The 26,920-nt window shown below is 37.8% G+C and overlaps 1 long non-coding RNA gene across 1 annotated transcript; it reads right to left on the bottom strand.

The window, feature by feature from the left end:
• Positions 1-74: 74 nt before the first annotated feature.
• LOC145686745 (uncharacterized) lies at positions 75-18,697 on the bottom strand. Its single transcript, XR_014131643.1, has 3 exons — positions 18,686-18,697; positions 8,469-8,504; positions 75-308 (listed from the first exon to the last, which is right to left on the bottom strand). It is a non-coding gene; the product is annotated as an uncharacterized LOC145686745 (long non-coding RNA).
• Positions 18,698-26,920: the final 8,223 nt, after the last annotated feature.

The following is a 26,920-nucleotide window of genomic DNA, read 5'->3' as shown; positions in this document are numbered from 1 at the left end:
TTTTGTTTATATAATTTTCAATTCCAATTTTAATGTCATTTTGTAGTTAATTTCTCTCAATAATATTTCAGTCAACAAAATCCGGTTTTCCATTATTAATTATTTTATTAATTTACATAATTACATTTATCAAAATAGTGTAATTTTGAAGTTTAGATTCAATACATTCGTAATAACACAACAATATGGATCTTATTAGCACAAGAGTTGAGATTCTTCACAAAGATTTTTGTATAAATATACATTTTTTATTGTAATTAAATTTATTTTTCATATTCGCATCATCTGCAATATGTTTCACCAGTACTCTGAAACAAAATAATACTGTTGTTAGAGAAATATAATAAATTTTGTCTTTATCTTCCGAAAACAAATCGAAATTGGTAAAACAAAAAAGTTACTTTCACAAGAATTATTTAGCACAAGGATAAATCATTCTTCATAGCTATTGGTGAATTAGCATCTTATATTATTATATAGGTACGCATAGTTTATGTTAATTTTGATTACTTATATTTTTTTTTATCATGTATAACGTAAATTGCAACGTGAAATCAATATTTAAAAGTTACTTACCATAGTTACGGCATAGTTTAATTTTAGCTTAATAGGTAATTTTTCATTTACATTTTTGGATCAAAAGATCCAATATATTTCATTCAATCAAAAATCTTGTAGGCTTTTTATCTGGAGAACTTACATACAGTGCAGCCAAACACAAACTACCACTTAACTCAGTATGATGTGCTTATTCCGTTGAAAGTATTGAAAACTCGATTTAGGGGCCGTTCAAAAATTTTGTGGCCCTTGATCGAAGATCCAATATATTTTATTCAATCAAAAAACTTGTACGCCTTATATCTGGAGAACTACATATAGCGTAGCCAAACTCAAACTATCACTTTACTCAGTATGATGTGCTTATTCCGTAGAAAATACGAAAAATCGTTCAAAAGTTTTTGTCCCGTGATCAAAAAACTAGTTATTGGCCAAGATCGCAATCTTTTGACATTTTTTTATCATTCCTAAAATTCTTGAAATTAATTTAATTCAAATTGTTACTAGTTTCTTTTTAATAACATTAATATTCACTTGCAGTATGTTTTTTATTGTATTCATATTAATATTTTATTGTAATTTAATTTTCAGTACGATTAATATCACGTTAGGTCATATGTTATTAACTCTACAATTTATTAATATCGGAAGAAACTGAATTATTTACAACGAAATCAAAATGAAATCTCATTTTTTTTTAAAGATTCATCCGCCATCTTTCATGATAATCTATCATTTACATCAATTTTTACATTGAAAATTATTTTTAACAAAACTCAGTAATGTGATTGGGATTTATGTCGATCAAAAGGTTTTATACCTCAATTGATGTTAAAAAAGAAAAAAAGAAGATTTAAAATACAAATATCGACAGTTCCGTGAGAGGTTGAGATTAGAAGGTACGAAGAAGTACACATCTGAAAATTATAAACTTACTTTCATCATTTTTCTAAAACTTACTTTCATGATAATTATGAGCTAATGATGTACAAGTTAGGAAAAGCTGTCAATACAGTTGATGACAATTCATAATCAAAATAGCGGAAAGAGGTAATAATGTAATAATTACACAAAGTGAAAGTTTAGTTAATCAATAAGTAATTGATATGAAAATGGAAATTTCAAATAGTCAACAACAAATGGGTATTCAAGCTAATGATAACATGATAAGCTTCCATTTCTTACCATATAGAAACATCAACTAATTAAAACAAAACTAATGTCGACATACAAAATAATTCTATGACTTATCACCAACCTTTAAATAAATAAATAAATAAATAAAGATTCTATACTGTAAGGATCCTCATCTTTCAGTGCAGGTACATGTTATTCATGCAACACATGCTATTGCTTACAATCATCAGTACAGCAGACGATACACATAAAACCAGGAAGACACGAAGCCAGCACGACGGGAATCGAGGAGGAACGAGTCACCCAGAAATCGCCTATAAAAATGGACCCGAAGAGGAAACAAGTATTAGTTCACCACTCATCGCATAACGAACACCTGCTCCTGAGGTCGACTTGGACAAAGGAGTACTACCTTGCCTAAAATTCATGGAGGCTGCCATGAGGTAAGGGGATTCCTAACTAGAACCTGAACCTTTGGACACTGCCATGAGCTAAGGAGGTTACCACAGTTCCGTATCCTGAAGTCGGTGCAAGACGCCGTGGAGGTCGCTATGAGCTAAATGGTTTCCGCATAGAAAAGTTCCTTCCTTCATCTCACTTGTTATAAGGAAGATTTTGAGATATTCACTTTGTAGATACAAAGACGGTTTTTGTAATATTTTATAAAATAAAATTAGATGAAGGGCTAAAATTCTGGGCTGTTATTGTCCCTTCCTAACTGGACATTGCAATACAGAGACGATAATTTTGCATCTTACATTATATTTCTTAGACGTAAAGACAAAAATGTAGAATATATATATATCATTACAATAAGTAGAAAGTTATATTTAGCCGAAATTACTTGAATATACAAGATTGCTAATAAAACACTCAACTAGCCAAAGCAGTCTATATATTTTAAGAGTATATATCTGTGTTACAGTTTCGGCTATGTAACATAGCCTTCCTCAGACACACAGCCGAAACTATAACACAGATATATACTCTTAAAATATATAGACTGCTTTGGTCAGTTGGAGTTTTATTAGCAATATTGAATTTTTCAAAGGTACAATGAACAACTTAGAAGTTGAATAGACAAGTTTTCTTCTATAAGAAGAAATTTAATAAAAATCAATTTCCGCTTAACCACAGAAGCTGATGATTTTCTTACTCTACTAAAATTCTTGAAGTAATTCAATTGGAAGCCTTCATTATTCTCTTTTGATGTTTCCTACGGCATTTATCAAAGATGTAGAAACGAGTATATTAATGGATGATCTTTTACAAGATATACAGTGTTATCTGCACATAGAATATTCAGAAAGAATAAAGAAAAAAACACAAAAACATACTACTACTACTACTACTACTACTACTACTACTACTACTACTACTACTACTACTACTACTACTACTACTACTACTACTACTACTACTACTACTACTACTACTACTACTACTACTACTACTACTACTACTACTACTAATAATAATAATAATAATAATAATAATAATAATAATAATAATAATAATAATAATAATAATAATAACATACAGTGAATAAAAGGAAACAGTTTGTGACTAAAACAATGGGGTTTATTCACAAGATGTATCACCTTTCCAGGTAAATTAAGTTTGAAAAGTATAGAATAACTGAAATTTATATAGTGATTAAGGTTTTAGACAACAATATATATTGTCCTTGTCTGATGAAGTATCTGGCGAAAAAGGTCAAAAATAAATAGAGAAGAAAGGAATCCAGTAAGATTTTATTGTCATTCCATTAGATATAATCATTTACTATACCGATATCTCTCAAGAGACCAAGCGTTATTTATACTCGAAGGAAGAAAAAATATTCCAGTAAAACCCAAACCTTAAGTTTGCTTGCTTGTGCAGTTTCTCAAGAGTTCTCTACCTACAGCAAAATCGGTTGCGAGAAGGCACTTAACCATGACGGTTGACTCGTGATGACGACGGAATGCTCGCTGCGTACATACAACGGAATCATTATTTATGGAAAGAATGTTTTCATGGTGAAAGCGTAATGTGCCACGCCTCACTGCTCCATGATTACTGAAAACTTACGAGTAGCGTAAAGTGACCTTCTCCCTCTCCTTGCGCTTATCAAACTTGACGTTGCGCTCTCTCAACTGAAGGTTGCCATCTACCGGAAATCTTGGCACTACTGATAAATATGCTTTATGATGTCATGACTAATTTTAGTGCGCGTGTTCAGTAATGTGTGGATGAAAATAAAACTCACGGAAATTTGAAAGTCGTTCCTTTCTAAAATTTCTTTTTCGGTGTGAATAGTAATAGCAACATATGCTGAATTCAATGGCAAAGTGTACACTCTTTTTCTTATTTTTGGAAATACAGAAGTTGTTCCAATTGCAAAACTATCAGATATTTCTGCCACACCCTATAGTGACTTTCAAATATTCGTAGCTGAGGCCGTAATTGGTTTAGACGCATGAAAAGAAGCACGATACGTTCCAAAGGAATAAATATTCAGAAATTGTTTGACTTCCGCATATCCAGTGAACCATTTTAGGGAGGGGAAGGGGAAGGAAAATCCCCCCCCCCCAACGAACAGCTCTTATTTTATCCTGAGCTGTAGTGCGTTATAAGTTGGACATCAGGCTGGGGCTCGGGTTTCTATGACATGTCATATTTTTATTCTGGCATCTTTTTTACATATTTAGTTAAATACAGGGTGTTTCAAAACAACACCGACAACGTTTGGGACGTGATTCTTGACACCAAGATAAGACAAAAAGTATAGACCAACCTGGGTGCACACATGCGTCCTTTCGGAGTTATAGGCTGCCGAAGATTTGAAAAACTGAACTTTAAAGGTCCATAGCTCTAAACCTATGGTATCTACTATAGTCGGGTCAAGACTTCACTTAAGAACCAATATATGTCCTACCCAAATATCCAAGGTTCAGAATCCTGCGGTACATCCGCAATAATTTTTATAGAGGTAGTTGGATAATACTTCAAATTACATGCCCGTAGCCAAACTCCCTCTATAAAAATTGCTTCGTGAGTACCTTAGGATTCTGAAACTTGGATATTTGGATAGGCCACATTAGTTCCTATGTGAAGTCTTGACCCCCACTACTGTAGGTCCCATAGGTTTGGAGCTATGGACCTTTAAAGTTCATGTTTTCGGCAGCCTATAATTCCGAAAGGAAGAATTTGTACACCCAGGATGGTCTATACTTTTTGTCTTATCTCAGTGTCAGGAATCACCTCCCAAACGTTGTCGGTGTTGTTTTGAAACACCCTGTATAAATACATTTCTAACTCTTGTGAACACAAAATAATGGTTTTTATTCGTCATATAAATCTATATGTTAGCATGAACTCATATTTGGACCCAAAGCGACATAAATGTATCTTTTTCGTCATATTTTAGGCGAGTTTCACTTACTGCTGAAAAAATAATTTTACGAGGTTATTTAGAACTTCCTTTTTAAAGAAGTATTTGACCTTATGTAATGCGATTTGAAGGAATACTCTACTGTGTGAGGGGTAACGGTTCTTGACCTGGCGTAGCATGTATCTCCATCCATGTCCGGGAAGCTTTAAACGCATGGGGCATGAAGAAGTAATGCTAAAATACTGTTAATTCACATTAAGCACGGGACACCTGGAGAATTTCTTTCCAAATCACGCCTTAAAATCATCATTGGTAATTATGATAGCACCCGTTGCTATCTTGTTCTTTATTTCTTTTCATTTTACTTTTTTTTTTGTTCTTTTACGGAGTGTAGGGGAATTTTTCGAGTATGAGTATTATTTAACATTTGTAGGCGTGTTTATTTTTGCCTAAGAGAATCTGGCATCACTGAATATAGTTTCAAGATGCCTAAATTCAAATGCTCCATTGCTGTAAACTTTGTATTGGAGCATTCTTAAACATGGACATTTGGATAGTTCACATACCAGTTCCTATAATGTCTTGACAAGATTACGATAGGTTCCATAGTAGTGGAGCTATGAACTTATAAAGTTCCCTTGTTTCACGGTTTCGGCACCCTATAATTCCGAAATTATCCACTTTTGAGCACAAGTCTATATGAACTTTTTTTCTTATTTTCATATGAGAAATGTGTTCCCATAATATCGTGACACATTTTTGTAACACCCTGTATATTAGGATGTGTTCACTACGTGGTCGTTTTTTGACCTAATTTATCTTCTTTGATGAGCTTTTATGACATTATATTATTATATGGTTGATAATAGGGGTTCATTTACTTTTATAGAACATGGATACATTGATGCTCCCATCTTAAATTTTTGGATAGGCACATAGGACCACCCCTTAAATTCTGGAAATTAGCAAAACTATGAAAAATATAGTAGTCGTCGGCTGGAGTATGTATTACAAGGTTGCAAGGCTACGAAATTTGGTCTTATCGACCCTTCCAGCTAAGTTTCTCCATTCACTCGCGGTCGCAGCTGTGAAGACTTTTACAGGGTAGCCAGTCTTACGAGGGTCGGCTGATAAGTTCTCGGCCCGATCCCCTTCCGAATGTACTATCCTGATGTAATTGATGTCCTGTGAAATGTTGATCTTTTATATGTTTAAGTACCAAATTTCACGATTCTACCATGAACAGTTTTTATTTTAAAGGTAATTGAATGAACCATGGCGGAGCCAGATGTCAAATTCACCAAAGAGGAGTTGCGAGGTGTAATGAAGTTCTTCTTCCTGCAACAGAAGTCGCCCAAGGAAATCCATGGTTGCATGCTGCACACATTGGGTGGACAGTGCCCTTCATACTCCACTATGAAGAAATGATGTGCGAACTTCAAGCGTGGTGGATTTTCAACAGAAGATGGTGACAGATGTGGCAGGCCAGTGTCAGTGTCAACTGCGGAAAAAGTGGACCAGATTCATGACCTGATTTTGAGCAACAGACGGCTTTCGCTTCAGGAGATAGCTGACAAAGTGCACATATCGAAAGAACGTGTTGGGTCAATAATTCATGATCAGCTGGACATGCGCAAGTTTTCTGCGAAATGGATTCCGAAATGTTTGAACGCGGATCAGAAACGCGAATGTGTGAGATCATCGCAGGTGATTTTACGGCATTTTGCGAACTCCAAGGACGATTTTTTGAATCGGCTTGTTACCCAGGATGAAACGTGGTTGAATTACTTTGATCCGGAAACCAAACAGCGGTCATGCGAGTGGCGCCACTCAGGATCTCCAAGGCCCAAAAAATTCAAAGCACAAAAGTCCACAGGGAAGGTGCTTGCCTCAATATTCTGGGATAAGGATGGTATTTTGCTCTCAGACTACCTTCCAAAGGGTCAAACCCTAACTGCAGAGTATTACTGTAGTCTGCTGGCTAAGGTAAAGGACGCTATTAAAGAAAAGAGCCGGGGAAAGTTGACACGAGGCGTCTTTTTCTTGCAGGACAATGCTCCTGTCCACAAGGCTGGCAGAACAATTGATTTTCTGAGGGACCTAAGGTTTCAATGCATTGACCACCCACCTTACTCGCCAGATCTTGCCCCTTCTGATTATTATTTGTTTTCAAAACTTAAAACAGCACTGAAAGGACAGAAATTTCACAGTGATGAAGAGGTGATAACAGCTGCGGAACAGTTTTTTGCAAACCTTGAGATTTTTTTTTTGAGAGGTTGGAGAAGTTGCAGCATCGAAGTGCCAAGTGTGTTGACCTTTGCGGGGACTATGTTGAATAGCCTCACACTTTCATGCCGGCAGCTCAAGTCGCTGCTGGGTCGGGCCGAGAACTTATCAGCCCACCCTCGTATATCTAAATTTCCTTCTAGAAATCAAAATTCAATAAAGCGAAAATGAAGTAAATGATGTAATGGTTAAAACAGAATGACTATTATTATTATTATTATTATTATTATTATTATTATTATTATTATTATTATTATTATTATTATTATTATTATTATTAGTAGTAGTAGTAGTAGTAGTAGTAGTAGTAGTAAAACTCTAGTAGAGGTAAAAAGTACTTTCAACCAACACCAGAAACTAAACCAATTACCGGTATATGAAGTAGCTAATCCTTAAGGTTCTTCGCTATCTCTCAGTAGCTTGAAGCTGAGCCGTTAGATGGCGCACCCCTCGCCCAATAGAAATATATTAGAAAATAAAAAATGATTGGGCTACATTATGGTTTTCATCTCTTTAATTTCTATTTATATTTTATATTTTCAATCTCGATAAGCTAATTTCGTTGAAATGGAGGAAAGCAACACGCAAAGAAGATAACTTGTTGAAGATAACTCTTTTTCGAAATTATCTTTGGAATTAGCTGAATTCACTTTCTTGAGCTAAGTTCGTTGGTGTAATTAATCCTGACTATAGAAAAGAAGCGTCTCAGTCTGTGAGCAGTGTTCGTAGATTTTCTTAAGAAAATTTCCCTCAATTGACTCAAAAATTCCCCTTTTCTTATAAAATTGTCTATAGTTTGTGCTATTGTATTGGTATATTTCTAAAGAACAAAAATCAATCAGTCAGTGAGAGAATTTCCCTGATTTATTAAACGTATTAGCGAAAATTTCCCTTTTCTCTTTTTGCTAAATTTACCTACGAAATTTCCCGAGATTAGAGAAGTTCCCTTAAATAATAATAATAATAATAATAATAATAATAATAATAATAATAATAATAATAATAATAGTCGTAGTAGTAATATAATTATTTGAGTGTGATGATGATCTCTAGCTGCGAGAAGTGCAGTACTAGTCATTAGTGATGCTAGGATACAAGTAAATTGACTTACAAGTTTATAATCTGTTTAGAGATGGAAGCATCGAGACTGAAAAAAAAGTTATTATCAAATAATTTTTAGTTACTATTTAAGCAATCTCTTTAGATTTTCCCTAAGATTTAGTAATTAAACTACAGTGTAAAGAATAACACACTTACTCTCAAACAAAATATGTTCATTTGTAAGTTCTTAAACGTTTTTATTATTCTTTTCGTCCTTTATTTCAAGTGCTTGAAATTAACCCTTTAACGCCCAATCTCTACAGATGTCTAATTTCAAGGCGTTTTCTCGTTCACCAATCGCCCACCAGAGGGTCCTAGTGAACCACAGTAGCACCAGCTACTTACCTATGTATGTTGCATTACCACACAAAAAAGATTCGAAGTAGACGTACTGTACAAGGAAGAAGACGCCTTTAATGTAGTGTTACCTGTAGGTGACACTGGGTGTTGACGGGTTAAGATACAACGCCTCTGTTCACTAACTGCTCTGTTAGGTATCAGTGAAGCTTGATTTACTCAACCTCCTTCCCCCTTCCAAAAATGGTCAGAATGTAACATTTCTTTTCATTTCCAGACAAAAATGGCATGAACCTACCTACACCAGCCTACAAGAGATGTTGAAAAAGTCCCCTACCCATATCAATGCACTTGTCAACGCGTTGGAGGGTGTGTTGTGCTGCACATCGAACATCATCTCGGCGGGCTTTAATGCCAGCAACAGCGTTTGTGATGCGAGCGACAAGTTCTTTACGTGTATCCACCTTCGTAGCCTACACATTCCCCTTTAACCAGCCTCATAAACAGAAATCTAATGGGGTTAGGTCGGGTGATCTGGGAGGCCAGTTAATGGGTCCGCCACGGGCAATCCACCGCTGAGGAAACGTGTTATTTAGATACTGGCATACTTGTCTGGTACAGTGAATCGGTGTAACACCTAAGTACGAGACGCACACTGCCTCACGACTGCTCACTGATCCAACCCACAATTGCATACTAGGTGCATTTGTAGCTATTTCCTCGGTGCAACGTCACAGTGCTGCCATCTGTTGAACCCACACACTTCTTGTTCGATGGATCTGTCCCACCTTTATTCTGTCCACCACAGCGCCCACACAACATTTCGGTGAGTAATATTTACACTTGTCATTCATGGATGTGTGTAGTCTTTAACCCGCTCCAGTTCCGTAAAGATCGAAAATCGGACACAGGTTCATAGGACTTTTTCGACTTATTTTCACATGTATAATCACCTCACAAATTATGTAACATTCCTCCTGAAGCATCCTATATATATATATTTATATAAATATTGTTTTAGTATTATATATAGATATATTGTTATACATTTTTAAATTTTTAAAATAACAATGATTATTTTTAAAAAAAAACTGTTATAATGAAAATTTAAATGAAACAGTCCAGGAGCATATGTCAATATTTCCTAGTCCGTGGGATTTTGAATGAAGGGATGTTGCGGGTAGGTGGAATATCTTTATTAGGAAGTACCTAATCATGTGGTACCAGGTGGCAAGCCGAAAACCGTGGCAGGGGACCGGGAGGGGGGAAACAAAATGGCCGCCAGTGACAGTGGTCTCTCTGGCTTTAAAGTGCTATAATTTCTACAACTTTTATATTAAAACCTTGAAAGTTGTGCAAATATGTAAGTAACACATCAAACATTCCATTTTAGAACAATTTGGTGCAATAGCGACGCCATATTTTAAATATGGCGCCCTTAAATCCCAAAATTCGGTATTATTTATTTCTTTTCTTTATATTCAAACTAAAATAACTTGTAAACTGCCACAGATAGGCGAAATCATCTTGAAGCAAATGTTGTGGGTCCGTGTAAGGGCTTTCCAACGAGGTATATGCCATTACTGTATCTTTAAAACTAACAGAACTAGACGAGTTTATGTTGCAGTATGTGTATACCTTACAGCTTTTAATATAGAGCTAGTAAAATTAGGCGAAACCTGCATTTGTAAGTTCGTGATTTTTGTGTGAAGGATCTTTACGGGTTGAGGGAATGCCTTCACTAGAAGGTACCTAATCATGTGGTACCAGGTGGCAAGCTGAAAACTGAGGCAGGGAACCGGGAGGGGGAAACAATATGGCCGCCGGTGAAATTCGTCTCTCTGGTTTTAGAGTGCTATAACTTCTACAAATTATATATTAAAATTTTCGTGATTGTGCAAAAATGTAAATAATACATTATAAATTTTATTTTAGAACAATTTGGTGCCACAGCGACTCCATATTTTAAATATGGCGTGCTTCAGTATCAAAATTAGATTATTATTATTTATCCATTTCTTTATATTCAAAGCTAAACAACTTGTAAACCGTCCCAAGGTAGCCGGAATCGGCATGAAATAAACTTGTAGGCCAAATCGGTGGCTTGGAAATGAGAGATTGATGTCGTATCTTTAAAACTAACACAAAATAACTAGTTAATGTAAGGTAGGTGTCAGAATTTGTGGGTTTTAATAGCGAAAGCACAACACAAACATAAACTGTAAAGAAATGCAACATAATTAACCTTGCCTTTACGTACTTATATCTATCTTTAATATGATGCTCTGTGATACAATTAGTTTAGAAATATATCCTTGAATTACACAGTTTTGGATGTAAAAGAGTTACACCTACAGAAAATATTTATTCTTGTGAGAATTTTTTGTAACTAATAAGTATATACTATTGTTTATAATATAGATTGATTTGCTTCATTTAAATTAACCTTGGGGTTTGATTTACTTCATTTATCTATTATTTAGAGAACCTACTTTCTATCTGACCCTATCGGTACTATAAAAAACACTCAGTTCGTTAGTGGGTTTTTACTACTTGGTTTCTCACCTTAGCATTCCTTACACTGTATTTCTAAAGTTTCTCTCCTAAGATGCCACACCTATAATTTCTCACCTGAGCATTCCTAACACAATATTTTAAAGATTTCTACCCTATGATGTAACACTGATGTTTTTACAATTGAGCATTCCTTACATCATATTTTTAAGGTTTCTCCCCTACGATGTCACACTTATGGTTTCTCACCTGAGCATTCCTTACACTATACTTTTAAGGTTTCTCTCTTATGATGTCACACCGATAGTTTTTCACCTGAGCATTCCTTACACCTGTATATACTATTTCTAAGGTTTCTCCCTTACGATGTAACTCGTATGGTTTCTCACTAGTCATCGAGAGTCTCATCACTATCATCTTCTGAATCTTCCCATCGTAAGTCATGGTTTACACACTGATCTTCATCTCCTCCACAAAGACACAGTTCCGTACATCGCATGGTCCGAGATCGACATTTGCATGCCAAAGAACATTTACTTACTGTGCAACCGCAGCGAATCAACTGCAATACAGTCTCTGGAGCGCAAGGTAGTGTGCACATCACAGGAACAATATTATTTTCGTCACTGGTTTCTTCTTCCCATCCACAATCTAGTGGGCTTGGCAGATTTGGAAGTGATTTTCCGGCACTTTTCCACACTAGTACTTGGAAGTTCACCTTTTTAATGAAAGGTGTAAGAGCCGCTCTGGTTGGAGGAAGACCTGAGCCTTGAATGTCCCTTTTCGTGAATAGCCACCATCGTAATTTCCCAATATCTTGAATTTTAGTGTTCGGCATATAAACATTGCAAATAAACTTCTCAATTAGCCTTTCATCATCGTCATTGAACTTACTAGAACCGAGGTTTCCAAGAGATGCAAGCATGTCAACTCCAGCGTTGTAAAATGCTTTCCAAAACATCTTCTTTGACTTCCTTGAAAATGCCCCAGTAATATCACACCCTGAAATAGCATGGAATCCAAGTAAGGCTTCTACTCTAGAAGATCCAAGAGAGGTACGGATAGTATGAATATCTATCATTCTCTTATTAACTCCAACTCCGGTGACAAACTTCGTATTGGCAGGTAAGTGTCTAGACCACCACACACAAAGAACAAGTATATCAGTATCTTGGGACATTATGTGGATGGTCTGTGCCCCTTGAGACGCTGCATAAAGACTGTGAAGTATTATTTTTGTATGTGCTTCTTCATGAGTACTTTTTAACTCATTGATGTCTTTCAATTCTGAAGATTTTGCTTCTGTCCTCCAGCTGGCAACTAAGCGTTTTCCCAACTTACTCGCATGAAGGAGAATTTTTTTTCTGAAAGATAAGCAGTAAATGCATCTTTGGTTTTTGGATGAGATAAAAGATTTTTCATAGTGACATTTTTTATATTGGCAGAGTCAGATATCTTGTATTCGATTGTTGGACTGTCTCTTGCTCTTTTCTTCCACATTGACATCTTTAATGACTTATTTCTATACGTATCAAAAACAAGGTGAGTTTTATCGTATTTCAACATTGTTGACTATTCTTTTGCTGAATTATGTAGACAAATCGAGACATGTGTTAACATGCGCTGGCTTTTTCAACGCTTGGAGTTCTGCCATGCCATCAAGAACAGCAACAGAGTAAGAAGTACTTGATTTGTATGTGATTGAAGCAGGGGCGGATCCAGGACCGACTTCTGGGGGGGGCGATGGGTTGTCATACTGCTAGTTTTAAGGGCTCCAAACTTTGGGATGGGTTTTATTTATATATATAAAATAAGAAAGTTCCGTCTTCTGGGGGGGGCGATCGCCCCGATCGCCCCCCCCTGGATCCGCCCCTGGATTGAAGCTTCAGTGCAAGTAATTACGGGTGTTGTTGTATCTCTTTCTTCCAGTTCTACTCTTTCGTCATCTTCCACTGCTGACTTTTTCTCTCTCCAACTTTCTGAACTGATATTCCCATCTTCCTGAAGCAGCAAATCTTCTACAGGTTTTCCATTCCGTTCTGTAGCTTTACCTAAATTCTCTAGAATTTTCATAAGAACACTCTTATTTTGGGGCAGAATCATGGATCCATCCAGGCGAAATAGTGAAAGTGGAACTGGTGAAAATTCGTACGTACTAAGAGCAGCCTCTAGATCAATATCTGTCCGGGATCTTGAAGCAATAACCATCCTTGTAAACAAGGAACGATCAGCTTTAAGCTGTAAGATAGTATCACACAACCTTGTCTTCACTGTTTTCCGTGCAGACTTACAAAGCTTTAAATTCGCTTTTCTTACGCTTTCCCAAAGATTTGTTCGTTGATGCTGGATGCGATCCTCTTTGAAATTATTGAATAATTCAAGTCCTTTTTCAGTCATTGCACAACAATCATTCTCGATAGTTTTATTGAAAACTGCCTTTCTTTGAACATTTATGAGTCCATTGCCATCGTACGTCACTGGATTAGTGGAATTACACACTGCTGTATAGACTTGTCTCAGATCATTCTGTTGTCTTTTTGATCTGGAAACTGAAAGCTGATGATGCTCTTTTTTATGGTCACTTTTCATCCCAAACGTAGTTTTAGCGTCATCAGATACTCTAGCAATTTCAGGGGCAATCAAGAAAAATCTTGTTAGTGCGTTTTTCTTCTGAGTTATATTTTTGATGCCTCCCAAAACTTTCATACTCCTGTTTTCGTGTTCAAGTGCTTCGTCGGATCCCAAAGCACAAAATGGTATGGCTGATTTTTTAACTACCCAATTTCCTTTTAGGAACTCAGCCCATATATCTGGATACATCAGTTTTACCTGCTTCATTTCAGCCAAGTACCAAGATATCATGCTTGAATAGTTGGTCAGGTCAAGAGCGAAGAAATACTTCACAAATTTTTCTAGTACCTTAAGATGAAGCAGCCAATGACCAGTTCTTACAGATCGTATGAAGAGAATCATAAGATTCACCATTTCCATGTACTGCCACATAACCTTGAATGTCGGACTTTCATGCGACTTAGCAGCTGCAAACTCTCTCATCTTGGAAAGAATATGAAGGCGAGCCAATGCTTGTGCCGTATTTTCGTGACTTTTCTTCACTAATTCGTTATTCGAAAGCTGCAAACCTATTATGATGTTATTAATTTCCTGTTCAATCTCTGCTTTAGTTTCCACATGCATTTCGAAAAACATATCAGAGAAAAATTTGAAAAGAACCGTTCTCAATGTTATGTGAGCATCCACAGCCCTCCTCACATATTTGCCAGCAATAATTTTAGAAAGTACGTCCTCATCGTAAAGTTCATTCAAAAATATCTCAAGTCCAGTTCCATCCACAAAGGAACCGATACTTCGTAGCATAGCCATTACTATATGAAGCTCACCGGGTCGTAAGATCCATTTCTTCGATTCTTCTTTCTTCGCCATCGATAGTTTCAAAGTAGGTCTGTACAAACCAACATCAAGTGTAGCAATTGTCTTTGAATTTGGACCCATAACTGACATTGAAACATCTTCAAGTCTTTTCATAAACGTAAGCTGAGTTGAAGCATTGGTAGGACTGTTATCAATCAAAGGTAGTCGACTCGTTTTGTCGGTAGTCTCGTTTTGGGCATAGTCTTGTTAAGAATCGAATTGTAAGCCGACCATGTCGGCACTACAGGAGATTCAGTGTTTGTTGTAGTTCTTCCAGAAGATTTCTTATACTGTTCTTCTGAATCTTCAAAATCATCATCAGCGTGCAATCGGACAAATTGCAAACTTGCCATCATCCAGACTATGTCATCTCGTTCGTATCTTAAAATTAACTCAGAACTTTCTTCTGGAGACTTTGCTGAACTTACCAGAGAGGGATTTGACGGTCTTAATGATCCTGAGATGACGCAAGGTAGCATTTTAGACATTGATTCGGGTATCTTCTCGAGTGATCTAGTCGTAGGTTTTCCTGACAAACTGATTTGAGAAGATACATCTTCCTCCTGTTTCTCTTGATAAATAACCATAACAGTACCATGTAGAGTCCATTTAGTACATGGCAAGTATTCTTGGAAGTCAATATTATCTGCCGCGCAATACACAAACTTCCTGAAACAAGTTCTGATGGTATATAATGTCCACCTAAGGAATCCATACTCTTGATAATTTCATTTGCTATTTGAGTCTCGATACGAAGAATGTTGTTATATTCGATAGACATACCTGCTTGATGTAAAAACTGTACAATAAATTTACTTCGTGTTGCTGAGTGTATAGTGAGCCCAACTGCCACTTGTAATGGTAGATCATGAGTGTGGCGTACAGTGTCTTTAGAGCTTTCTTTTGTATATGCTGCTTGACGAGGAGACAATATTTCGTACATAAACGTCTGTGATAGTCTGACTTCTTTCATTGATTGCAAAATCTGCGTTTTCACATCCGATTTTATTCTCTCCTTTGCAACACCATTTGAAAAAATGAGAGATCTCCTCTGGAATAGACTTCTTTACATCACTTTCACCCACAGTCCCAGTAAACGACCACTTTTCACTTTGGAAAGCATATTTTCTCAAAACGTCTGCTGCTTTAAAAAGAATCTTCATATTTCTTCCAACACCATCAGAATCCTGCTCAGCGTTAGCTAGAGCAAAATCGTTTGTAATCTTTAAAGAAATTCTTTGAGGCTCGTTCTTCCTCTTCGGATGGGAAAAAACAACACCAACATTTTCCAATTCTTCCTCTATCAAGGCTTTCAACTGTTTTCTAGTCAGAAGTTTATCGTCACTCAAATTATTGCTTTTAACAATGGAATTATAAAGTTTCTCTACCTCACCCATTGACTTAACACGACCTTCATGAAGGAATTTGCGTAGTGAATAAATAAATTCTGTTTTGGTAGCCTCTTCACTCACAGAGCTAAGACCAGAATGCCTCTTGCCTTCGCTTTTCCGCAACACGTTAACAACATGAGTATTCCAGCATGACTTGTGATAGGATATATCCTGTGCATGAGCATCTCCAGGATCAATGCAGTTACTTAATCGTATTTTGAACACTTCATTCTTTGACAAACTTACTGCTTCTTTCAAACGACTACCGGATCGATCGTAGGCGATGACATACAGCGGGTTTCTTCGTTTTCCTTCTTCGTCACAGAAGAAACATTTTGTTTTCTCATAAGTTGGTGTTTGTGATCTTGTAATATATGAGTTTGAAGCCTCCGAGTCTTCATAATGTGTAAAGGGGATTTCCTGTTGCTCTTTTCCAAACGATCTTCTAGTTCTTTCCATCATCTTCTTGTGTGTGCAGTTCTTATAGCAATCAGCATGCCATGATGCATTTTCATTTCTTAGATCTTCACTTGTTACTTCACTCAAACGTCTATTCAGTTCAATGTATTCTTTGTCCATCCATTCTGCTCTCAATTTTATACATTGTAGCGCTTTTTCATAATTGGAGGGTTTTACAAGTGGTTTCTTTGTTTCCTCTTGACAAAAAATACACATGGAATAGTCTGTACTTAATTTTATTTTCTTCGCCGAAGGAGCTAGCTGCACTTGCAGATGACTTTTGATATTTTTCTCATGCTCTTCCATTTTCCGATTTCATTCTACTATACTGTTCATGCCTGCAACAAAGAAAAACTCTTTCAATGCCAAAGAAGTAATAATGAAAATAAAAACTATTATAAAACTTCAGAGAGAGAGAGAGAGAGAGAGAGAGAGCGGCGGTCATATTGTTTCCCCCTCCCGGTCCCCTGCCACGGTTTTCGGCTTGCCACCTGGTACCACATGATTAGGTACCTTCTAGTGAAGGCATTCCCTCAACCCGTAAAGATCCTTCACACAAAAATCACGAACTTACAAATGCAGGTTTCGCCTAATTTTACTAGCTCTATATTAAAAGCTGTAAGGTATACACATACTGCAACATAAACTCGTCTAGTTCTGTTAGTTTTAAAGATACAGAAATGGCATATACCTCGTTGGAAAGCCCTTACACGGACCCACAACATTTGTTTCAAGGTGATTTCGCCTATCTGTGGCAGTTTACGAGTTATTTTAGTTTGAATATAAAGAAAAGAAATAAATAATACCGAATTTTGGGATTTAAGGGCGCTATATTTAAAATATGGCGTCGCCATTGTACCAAATTGTTCTAAAATGGAATGTTTGATGTGTTATTTACATATTTGCACAACTTTCAAGGTTTTAATATAAAAGTTGTAGAAATTATAGCACTTTAAAGCCAGAGAGACCACTGTCACTGGCGGCCATTTTGTTTCCCCCCTCCCGGTCCCCTGCCACGGTTTTCGGCTTGCCACCTGGTACCACATGACTAGGTACCTCCTAATAAAGATATTCCACCTACCCGCAACATCCCTTCATTCAAAATCCCACGGACTTACAAATGCGCCTGGACTATATAATGTTCGGCAGGTAGTACTAAATCTTCTGCTTTCAAAGGCTCCAACCTGTCATGTTATGTCACTGTCTTGACGTACGGTACAGCATTCATGCCGATTTTTCGTATAAACGTATGGACTGTGAGCTGTCTCTCCATACTCCTTGCTCGGTTGCTACATAAATTGATGCACCAATGATGTCTGTTTTTACTCCTAACCTCCCTTCTTCGCAATTACAGAAGAAAGACTTCTTGTAGCTCTTTACTAGTGGGTAACGTTCCCATTATAGCCGACACGTTCCCACGTTGAATGGCTATGCTTATGCGTTGAATCAGGAAACTTTTTGCTCGATTATCTCCTGATTTAATCGATAGACGGTGGCCGATTTCTTGTATAAATTTGAGACCTCCTTCTTCCCAAGAACCGCTAGACTCAATTGCTATTGCGACAAAGCAATAGTTATCTAATAGATTGCTATATTTATTCCTTTTTTCTTTCGCTCTTCGAGCAGCTACGAGTCCAGCTTGTACTGAGGCATATTGTAGGTTGGAGGGGGCATAGGTGTCTGAATATGTGAAGTCCCAAAGCAATGCCTTTCCTTTCTTCCAAGGTACTAATGTCATACCATCGGGTCTTTTTCCGTCAGATCGGCTGCATCCAATCGGTTCCCTCACTGCTGGGACTCCTGCTGATATTAATGCTCTTAATATTATATCATTTACACTTGAATGGCGTGGGTGTCTGCCTGCGCTGCTTTTGCACTATATTGTATTCAGGAGAATAATTTAACTAGATAATAAAGGAGAACATATTTTGTAATACGTATAATTTATCATCAATAATCTGATTAAATGTATTCTCAATTCTGTTTATTATATAAGGCAAACCTCTCGTTCAATTATTCTGCATCACAATATTTAAATATATAATATAAAATTGAATATTTTATAAGACTGAAATACCTTAGGATCATTTTCTCAAATATTTGAGATAAAATATCAAAGTGTGAAAGAATAACTTACTGTAAGGCTTTGCTGTAAAATGATAGAATATACATTACAAATTTAATACTTGTGTCATTAGTGCTCAGAAACATTTTTAAAACGCATTGCTGTAATAAGCTAATATGTGTTTATTAACGGAGTTCAAATACACAACAAAATTACGTTTTTATTGAAATTACTTCGATTGTTACACAATAATGGGCTGCCCACAAATGTGGGCAATGAGCACTAATGAGTAGGAGTTTACCTGTTAACAAATATGGGAGAGGGCATGCATAACAACCGCCAACAAATGTGACTAATGAAGTCTAATGGGTGATCCAATTATAATTTAACACTCGAATAATTTATTGAAATACACTAGGGATGGCCAGAACCGGTTCCTAGCGGAACCGGTTTTCAGGTCTGAACGGGTCCGGTTCCGGAACCGGGTTTTCGGATCCAGCTTTGGAACCGGTTCTTCGGATCCAGGCCTGGAACCGGTTCCCAAGATCCGGTTCTGGAACCGGGTTTTCGGATCCAGGTCTGAAAACGGTTCCAAAACTTTATGGCCATCCTTACGCTAAATCCGAGCTGCTGGCAGGCTGTGAACAGTGTCTAGATGAAATGGTGCAAGCGACAGAAAGGCGCCCAGGCGGCGGCCGCTTATCTCATTTACCTAAACAAACTGTAAGAGGCAAACTCATTGGCTAAACAGGCAAACTGGCAAACTCATTTGGCTAACACCCACTGGTGAACCAAAATTTTCTTTTGGGTACAGAAGCTAGTCTGGGTGGGGAGGGCACAAGCGCGTGGTCCCGTTTGCAGTGTTTTCAAGGTGAACTTTGTGCCTCATTTACGGGTCTTTGGGGGCTTTCGAATCCAGGTATGAAATCGTTCCTAAGATCCTGTTCTGGAACCGGGTTTTCGGATCCGGTTCTGGAACCGGATTTTCGGATCCAGGTCTGGAACCGGTTCTGAAAACTGGATCTCCAAGAATCGGTTCCGCCGGAACCGAAACTTTGTGTCCATCCCTACAATACACCGTCTTTAAAAAACAATGACCGAATTCTGAACGGTAATAATTACGGAACATGGGACGTGCCGGCAAGGAAATGAGAGTTGTTTGAATGGGTGTAGCATAGAGTTTCAGAAAATCACCGCTAGATGTCGGTCAATGTATGTTCTCAGTTTGCAGTCAGTCAGAAGTAAGATGAAGTCCGCTCAACAGAAGTATTTTTGTGTGCTGCAGTTTGCAAAGACTATGCATTGATCCGCCTGCACCCAAAAACATTCGTCGTTGGTATCGCCAATCTGAAGACACAGGATGCTTGTGCAAAGGTAAGAGTCCAGGTCGGCATCACTTCTGATGAAATGGCGGAAACGGTGGAAATCATGGTACTGCTGCCGGTGGACACATAGAGCATTTGTAATAGTATAGCTAAAACTTGAAGATTTTGTGAGTATTTTGCAATTTATCCCATTTTTGTAGTATGTTTTTATCAATATATATGGACTCAGCGCCGTAACTTGGAGTTTTTTTTGGGGGGGACGGCAAGCATTAATGTAGTGCGCCACAGATGACAAGATCGACGGAAAATATGCGAACTAAAAAGTGTTGCAATAGTAGTTACTATTGGCATAAGAACTATATTATGCTATTAATGCAGAAAGGAAAAATGTTTAATTTTCTTGTGTTCATGTTATTCCCTTCCCCTGCCTTGTCGAGTCGTACTCGGGAAATATATTCTTTTCCTTGTCGGCTGAACAGTGAGGAGGTCTATATATAATGAATATAAATACAATTGGTTATGATATGACTTTTTTTTATTTGAGTTTAGCGTCCGTTTCAGCAGCAAGAGTATGTGGTACGTGGACCTACAGCTTAACTTGGGATCCGAACCACATGAGCTCCTGCCGGGATTCGAACCGGGGTCTCCCACGCCAAAGGCGCGTACGCTATCCACATAGACACCAGGGTGTTCTACAGTGAGTTATGAATAATACTGATTCTTAAACTTTTTAAACTCTCTTAATCTATAGGTAACTTTTTATTTTCACTTAGTATGCTTCAACAAGATTTGTTTTCTAGCCAGAGAAGGAACTGAGCGAGCGTTATAGCAAAGGAAGGTAAGCGAGAATCATGAGGCTGCTTTACTTAAGATTGAAAGCATGAGCTCCCACAGGGAGTCAACCCATTACCCATTAAAACAATGTGAGAAGGCAATCATTTAGCCACGATGGAGTATATTGCTTCTTTGGAATAGTTATTTAAGTAAAGATTTAAGTTGATTTGAATTTCGTTTTTTTGCATAGCTACGTATCTTCCACTTTGTGTTTTATTTTTTGTAAGATAAAATGAAACAATGTCCTACGTGATAAAAGATTACCCACAATCTGCATTCACAACGAAAATACGATTTTTTATTAAAATAATAAGATATCAGAACATACGAATTCTTATTTCAAAGTAGAACTGTAATAATTATACGAGATTTTGTTCGTTCCTTCGAATTCCCTTTAGAAAACCTGCTTGGAAACATGCTACTTGCAGAAATGAGAGAGACACCCGAGATTTTAAAAGGGATCGAACAAATGTAGGATAGTAGCTCCCTCGTGCCTAAGCGGTTATCGACGGGAGCACATGTGGTTCGGATTTCTCATTAACCTGTAGCTCCACGTCCCATATTGTCTCGCTACTGAAAGAGACGCTAAACATCAAATAAAAATAAAAAATATAGGCTTGTGGTTAGCAATCTTCTTTCTTAATGTGATGATCTCAGGTTCAAATCCGAAGACTATTTATCCTGTTTGAGGTTTCTCCAGATGCTTTCCTCAAGTTCGTATTTGGGCCCTCTAGAAAAGTTGTTTTTTCTAATTCTTGGGCCCCCTCTTTCCATCTTTCTCTTACTCCTTTTGGGCCCTCCCGCACGGCAAGGTCTGTGGGGTCGTTAGTTATACCTCTGGGCCCCTTTCCATACGTAACAAATTAATTAAGTGGACAATATTGACAATTCTCAAAGCCATACAAATAAATATTACTTCTAGGGACCCTATTGGTAGACTTTTTTTTTTTTTACTGAAATGGACCCATGACTCATTTTTGTTTTATTTACCTTTTGTGTGCTGTTTCGTTTAGGTAATGTATTTAACCTGTCTAATGCTTCATTTATAATTTCATGTGCGTATTGTATATGGAATAACAACATTTTGTCTTAAAATGGGTCCCCCTTGAAAAGCGAGGAGCTTCCCTGGGAAGCAGTTGCCCCTGCCCCTCCACAAGTTATGGCCCTATGTGGACTTTTAAAATTTGAAACAGCGTGTATACTGATTATAGCTACTACAATATCTTTCAGGACATAAAGTAGTTAGTGAGAAGATGTGAGTGAACAATTACAGTTGTCACTTCTTAATATGAATATTCCGAGTACGAAATCAATGACCGGATATTTTGAGTGTGATCTTTCCAGGGCTTTTCACGTAATCTTATAAATGTCTAATGTTCAGGGTGGATCATTTATCTTGACCATCGCTTGTAATGTATGTGTTATGCCAGCTATACACTATCTGATAAATCCTAGGAAATATCTTAGGATTTATTTTACGAAAAACGTTACGACATATCTCGTAGGAAATCCTACCCTACACGTGAAGATTTTCTTGTTTCACTTCCTCCGAACAGGTGCCAGGTATCACTACGTATACTCGGCCAGCAATGGTTTCCAGTAGGGATGGCCGGAACCGGTTTTCGGTTCTGAATGGATCCGGTTCCGCAACCGTGTTTTCGGATCCTGGTCTGGAACCGGTCCCAAGATCCTGTTCCGGAACCGGGTTTTCGGGTCCAGCTCGAACCGGTTCTGAAAACCGTATTTCCAAGAACCGGTTCCTCACGGATCCAGTTCCGCCGGAACCGGCACTTTGTGGCCGGCCATCCCTACGCTAAATCCGAGCTGCTGGCAGGCTGTGAACAGTGCGCTAGATGAAATGGTGGAAGCGACAAGCAGGCACGCAGAGGGCGCGGCGACCGTTGGTCTCATTTGGTTAAACAAACTGGGTAACTGGCAAACTCATTGGCTAAACAGGCAAACTGGCAAACTCATTTGGCTAAACACTCACCGGTGGATCAAAACAAATTTTTCTGGGGGCACAAGCTAGTCTAGGTGGGGAGGGCACACGCGCGTGGTCTTCTTTGCAGTGTTTTCAAGCTGAACTTTGTGCCTCCTTTTTGGGTCTTTGGGAGGCTTTTGGATCTAGGTCTGGAACCGGTTCCTAAGGTCTGGTTCCGGAACTGGGTTTTTGGATTCAGGTCTGGAACTGGTTCCTAGATCCAGTTCTGAAACTATAACGATATTGTTATATCAAGTTTTAAATCAACCCTCGTATTTCCCAACGTCAGTTCTTGGAAGCAAGGCGTAGCCAGCCAAATTCACAGAGAAGCGAAGCACTGAAATTTTTTACCCAAAAGGTGCTTCATTCTTCCAGACAGCCCTGCATCTCCCGTCAGGCCAAATTTGGTTAGGAATTTGTTTGTCTCCTCTCTGACACCCACGCAGAATAGACTCAAGCAACTGCACTAAATTGTACGTGACAATATGGTTTTGTCTGTAATTATTAGCCTCCTTACATTAATGGGTGCATCGATATTTTAAATGGGGCCGCGGTGGCTCAGTGGTAGAGCGTTCACCTCTGGTGCTTGGGGTCCCGGGTTCAATCCCAGCCCCCGCCAAGTGAACTTTGTGGTGGACAAACACCGTGTGCGTGGGTTTTCTCGGGGTTCTCCCGTTTCCTCCCACTTTCTTCATTTCATTCATTTCTCATTATCACCGTCTTCTTTAGCCTAACCGGCATAACCGTGGGACGTAAAACTCAAAGATTTCATTTCATTTCGATATTTTAAATGTAACTTCAATTGAACGATAATTAATTCATTATTCCTTAGTAGTGGAACAGTGAAGTGAAAATTAAGTGTTTCATATAAACTATATTTCGTTCTGGTAGTGTATTCCTGCGCTGGATACCAGACAAGCAAGTGACGCTCACAAAAGGCGCGTCAGAATGTTTCTAAGGACTTCGTGGTAGTACAACGTATCGTAGCCGCACTCTCAACACATTTTAGTAAGTCGCACAAATGAAGAAATATTCCTAGGAAAGTTATTTTAGTGAAAACTTTAGTGCTGAAACTATCAAGCAAATAGGGTATATAATGGTATGATAAAATGCAAGAGTGCTTCTAACATCTCGTCGTGTTAAAATGTAAATCACGAACTCTCAACAGACGTCGTCATTCAACTTAATTTGAAATCTAAAATGAAGAGAAAATATAATTAAAATTCGTACTACGAAAATCCTGATATTGAAAATATCAAGCAAAAATCTTTTCTATATCACGATGGAAGTGAAGTGTCTACAGTGAACTCCATAATCATTATTAAACTTACCGCATTCGTTCAGTTTGAAAATCGCGTAAGTTAGCGGTATCGTTCAGTGGTCGTCTGACAGTTTCATTGGGCCACTTTCGTTATAAGTGAAATGTTGGTTATAATTCAGAAGTGTTATTGTGTTGTTATATATATATATATATATATATATATATATATATATATATATATATGTGTGTGTGTGTGTGTGTGTGTGTGTGTGTGTGTGTGTGTGTGTGTTCGTTCTCGTGAAAGTTAAAGTTCAAAAATAAATGTTTTCTGCAAATCTATTTTTTTTAAATCAACAAATAATCTCCAATAATAATAATGTGTGATTGTTAATGTTATGTTTCTTTCTCAGTGAATGAAAGATATTATCTCAAAAATGTGTGTAACCTAAACCAATATTTGATCAAGGTAAAGTATTTTAGAAGTGGTGTAGTGCAAATATTTGTTTTCGTTTCCCGCTTCTCATCTGGTGTTAATCATGCGTATGGGTCCCGCTTCGTATTCTCTTTTGCAGATGTTGATAAGTTTACTTTCAGCGTTACCCGACAGTGACGGTGGGTACACAGCATATGCCTCTGGTCATTCATAACGCCCGAATCCTAGGACCGTGGAAGCGGATTTCTTTCTTTGTCGCTGATGTTTCAGATCGTCGACTATGAGTAAATGATCCCACTAGCTTTTCGAACTAAATGATGTTATAAGTTGGTTTTCTCTTCCAGTAACATACAAGGTTCGGATCCCGATAGCGTAATATGTGGTATTTTGAACTCGAACAGGTAACAAACGAGTCCAAAACCATTATATATGGTTTTTCCCTCACAGCGATAAAGGAAATCCGAACCACTACTGTTATAAAACCAGGTTTTCGAATCCAGGTTTGGAACCGGTTCTTAAGGTCCGGTTCTGGAACCGGATTTTCGGTGATCAGGAGTAAAAGTCCGCCGTCACCCTACTTCTAGAAATATCTTTGACGTGCCCCCACTTTCTAAAAAAATAGAATGGGCAAAGATAGGCACGGGGCACGGAGTGACGAAATGCGTGTGTGTGTGTTTTTGAATTTTACGTCCCGTTCAGCAGCGAGGCTATATGAGACGTGGACCTACTGATTAACGTGGAATCCGAACCACATGAGCTCCCGCCGGGAATCGAACCCGGGTCTCCCACGCCATGGAGTGACGAAATGCGTCCCTCTATCTTTTCAGATCAACTTTTACCCCTGATAGTCTTGACTTTGTATTATATAAAAATGTATGCTCCTCGTATGCACTAATCAGTGCGCAATTAGCATCTTTGCTGACGGGGGAAAAACAAATTTGTTTTTACTTTCTCTCACCTGATGTCGCTTAGATCGAAATCTTAAGAATTTTCTTTCCGAAATAGAGCTTGCTCTAAGCAAGAGAAATCTCATAGGATCGTTCAGAACATAGGAAATGACATGCGATCTGACTCCATACACGTTGAGATTTTGACTCTAGAACAAATCATAAGAGATTTCCTACACCCTCCATTCCGAAAGAAACCGAACTTTTGAAAACAAATAGTACCACTAGTGCCATCTGTTGTAATATTTTACCGGTAGATAGCGTAGTCCCTCATTGACAACTGGTATAAATGTCATGACATTTGGATGCACGGCAACAAAGTTATTGCGTTTCAACTGTCAGTGTGTTGTGTACATCGGTCGGAAAATGAGTTTCAAACAACGAGCTGCAATTGAGTTTTGTGTTAAACTGGGTAAAACTTTTAGTGAAACGCACCAAATGCTACAAAATGCATATGGTGATGAGTGTCTATCCCGTACGCAAGTTTACGAGTGGTTCAGGCGATTCAAATCGGGTAGAGAGACGCTGGATGATGACGAAAGATCAGGCCGTCCCAGAACCGGATTATCGGAAGAAAACATCGAAAAAGTGCGTGAATTCATCAAACATAACAAAAAATCGTCACTGGAGAGTTTTACTTGGGCATCATGAAGCGTTTGCTGGCAAGAATTCGTCGTATTCGGCCCGAATATCGCGAAATCGGCAGTTGGACTCTTTTGTACGATAATGCACCATCACATCGTTCGCGACTTGTAACTGAATTTTTGGTCAAAAATCACATTATTCGGTTGCATCATCCGCCCTATTCACCAGATCTCGCTCCGTGCGATTTCTATCTGTTCCCGAAACAGCATTTGGCGATGAAAGGAAAGTGGCACGCATCGATTGATGCCATTGAGAAGGCGACGACCGCCGTCCTAAAGACCATTCCAATAAAGGACATGGAGAAGTCGTTTGACAACTTGTTGGAGCGTGCAAATATGTGTATCGATGCAGAAGGGGAATACATTGATTAATAAAAATGATTTGTTCCAAAATGTACATTGCTTTTTGTTTTTTTAAAAAGTTCGGTTTCTTTTGGAATGGAGTGTGTATGATCTATTCTGTAGTGTTTAGCAGGCCTTAACCGAGAACTTACAATACTACACTTATTAATCAGTGTTACAAAGTAAGGACTCTACAGTAACACAAACATCTAACTTTTGTAGGCTTCTATGGCCGTAATAGCGCAAGAGGAAGATGGACGTGGATGGAAGATGGTTGAAAATTATGACCATGATAACACGAATTTCTAATAAATAGAACAAAGTTTCAAGAGATACGAAAAATATACTTTCTTCTAAAGGTTTTATTTCCTAAAACAACTGAGTTAACTATAATATTCAATTACATACATACTTTCCAATATAAGCCTACGTGAAGATCACAATGCCATTTACAATAATTTGATATCCTTCCTGAAATATGATCAACATTGCAAAAGTTTCCAACACTGTCTAAAATTGTGTTACAGTATTACTAATTTA

The sequence above is a fragment of the Thermobia domestica genome, chromosome 5 (assembly GCF_964235325.1).
Source record: "Thermobia domestica chromosome 5, izTheDome1.hap1.1, whole genome shotgun sequence".
Lineage (NCBI taxonomy): Eukaryota > Metazoa > Arthropoda > Insecta > Zygentoma > Lepismatidae > Thermobia > Thermobia domestica.
Note: the sequence above shows the minus strand (reverse complement) of the source record. Positions and strands in the feature narration are given on the sequence as shown.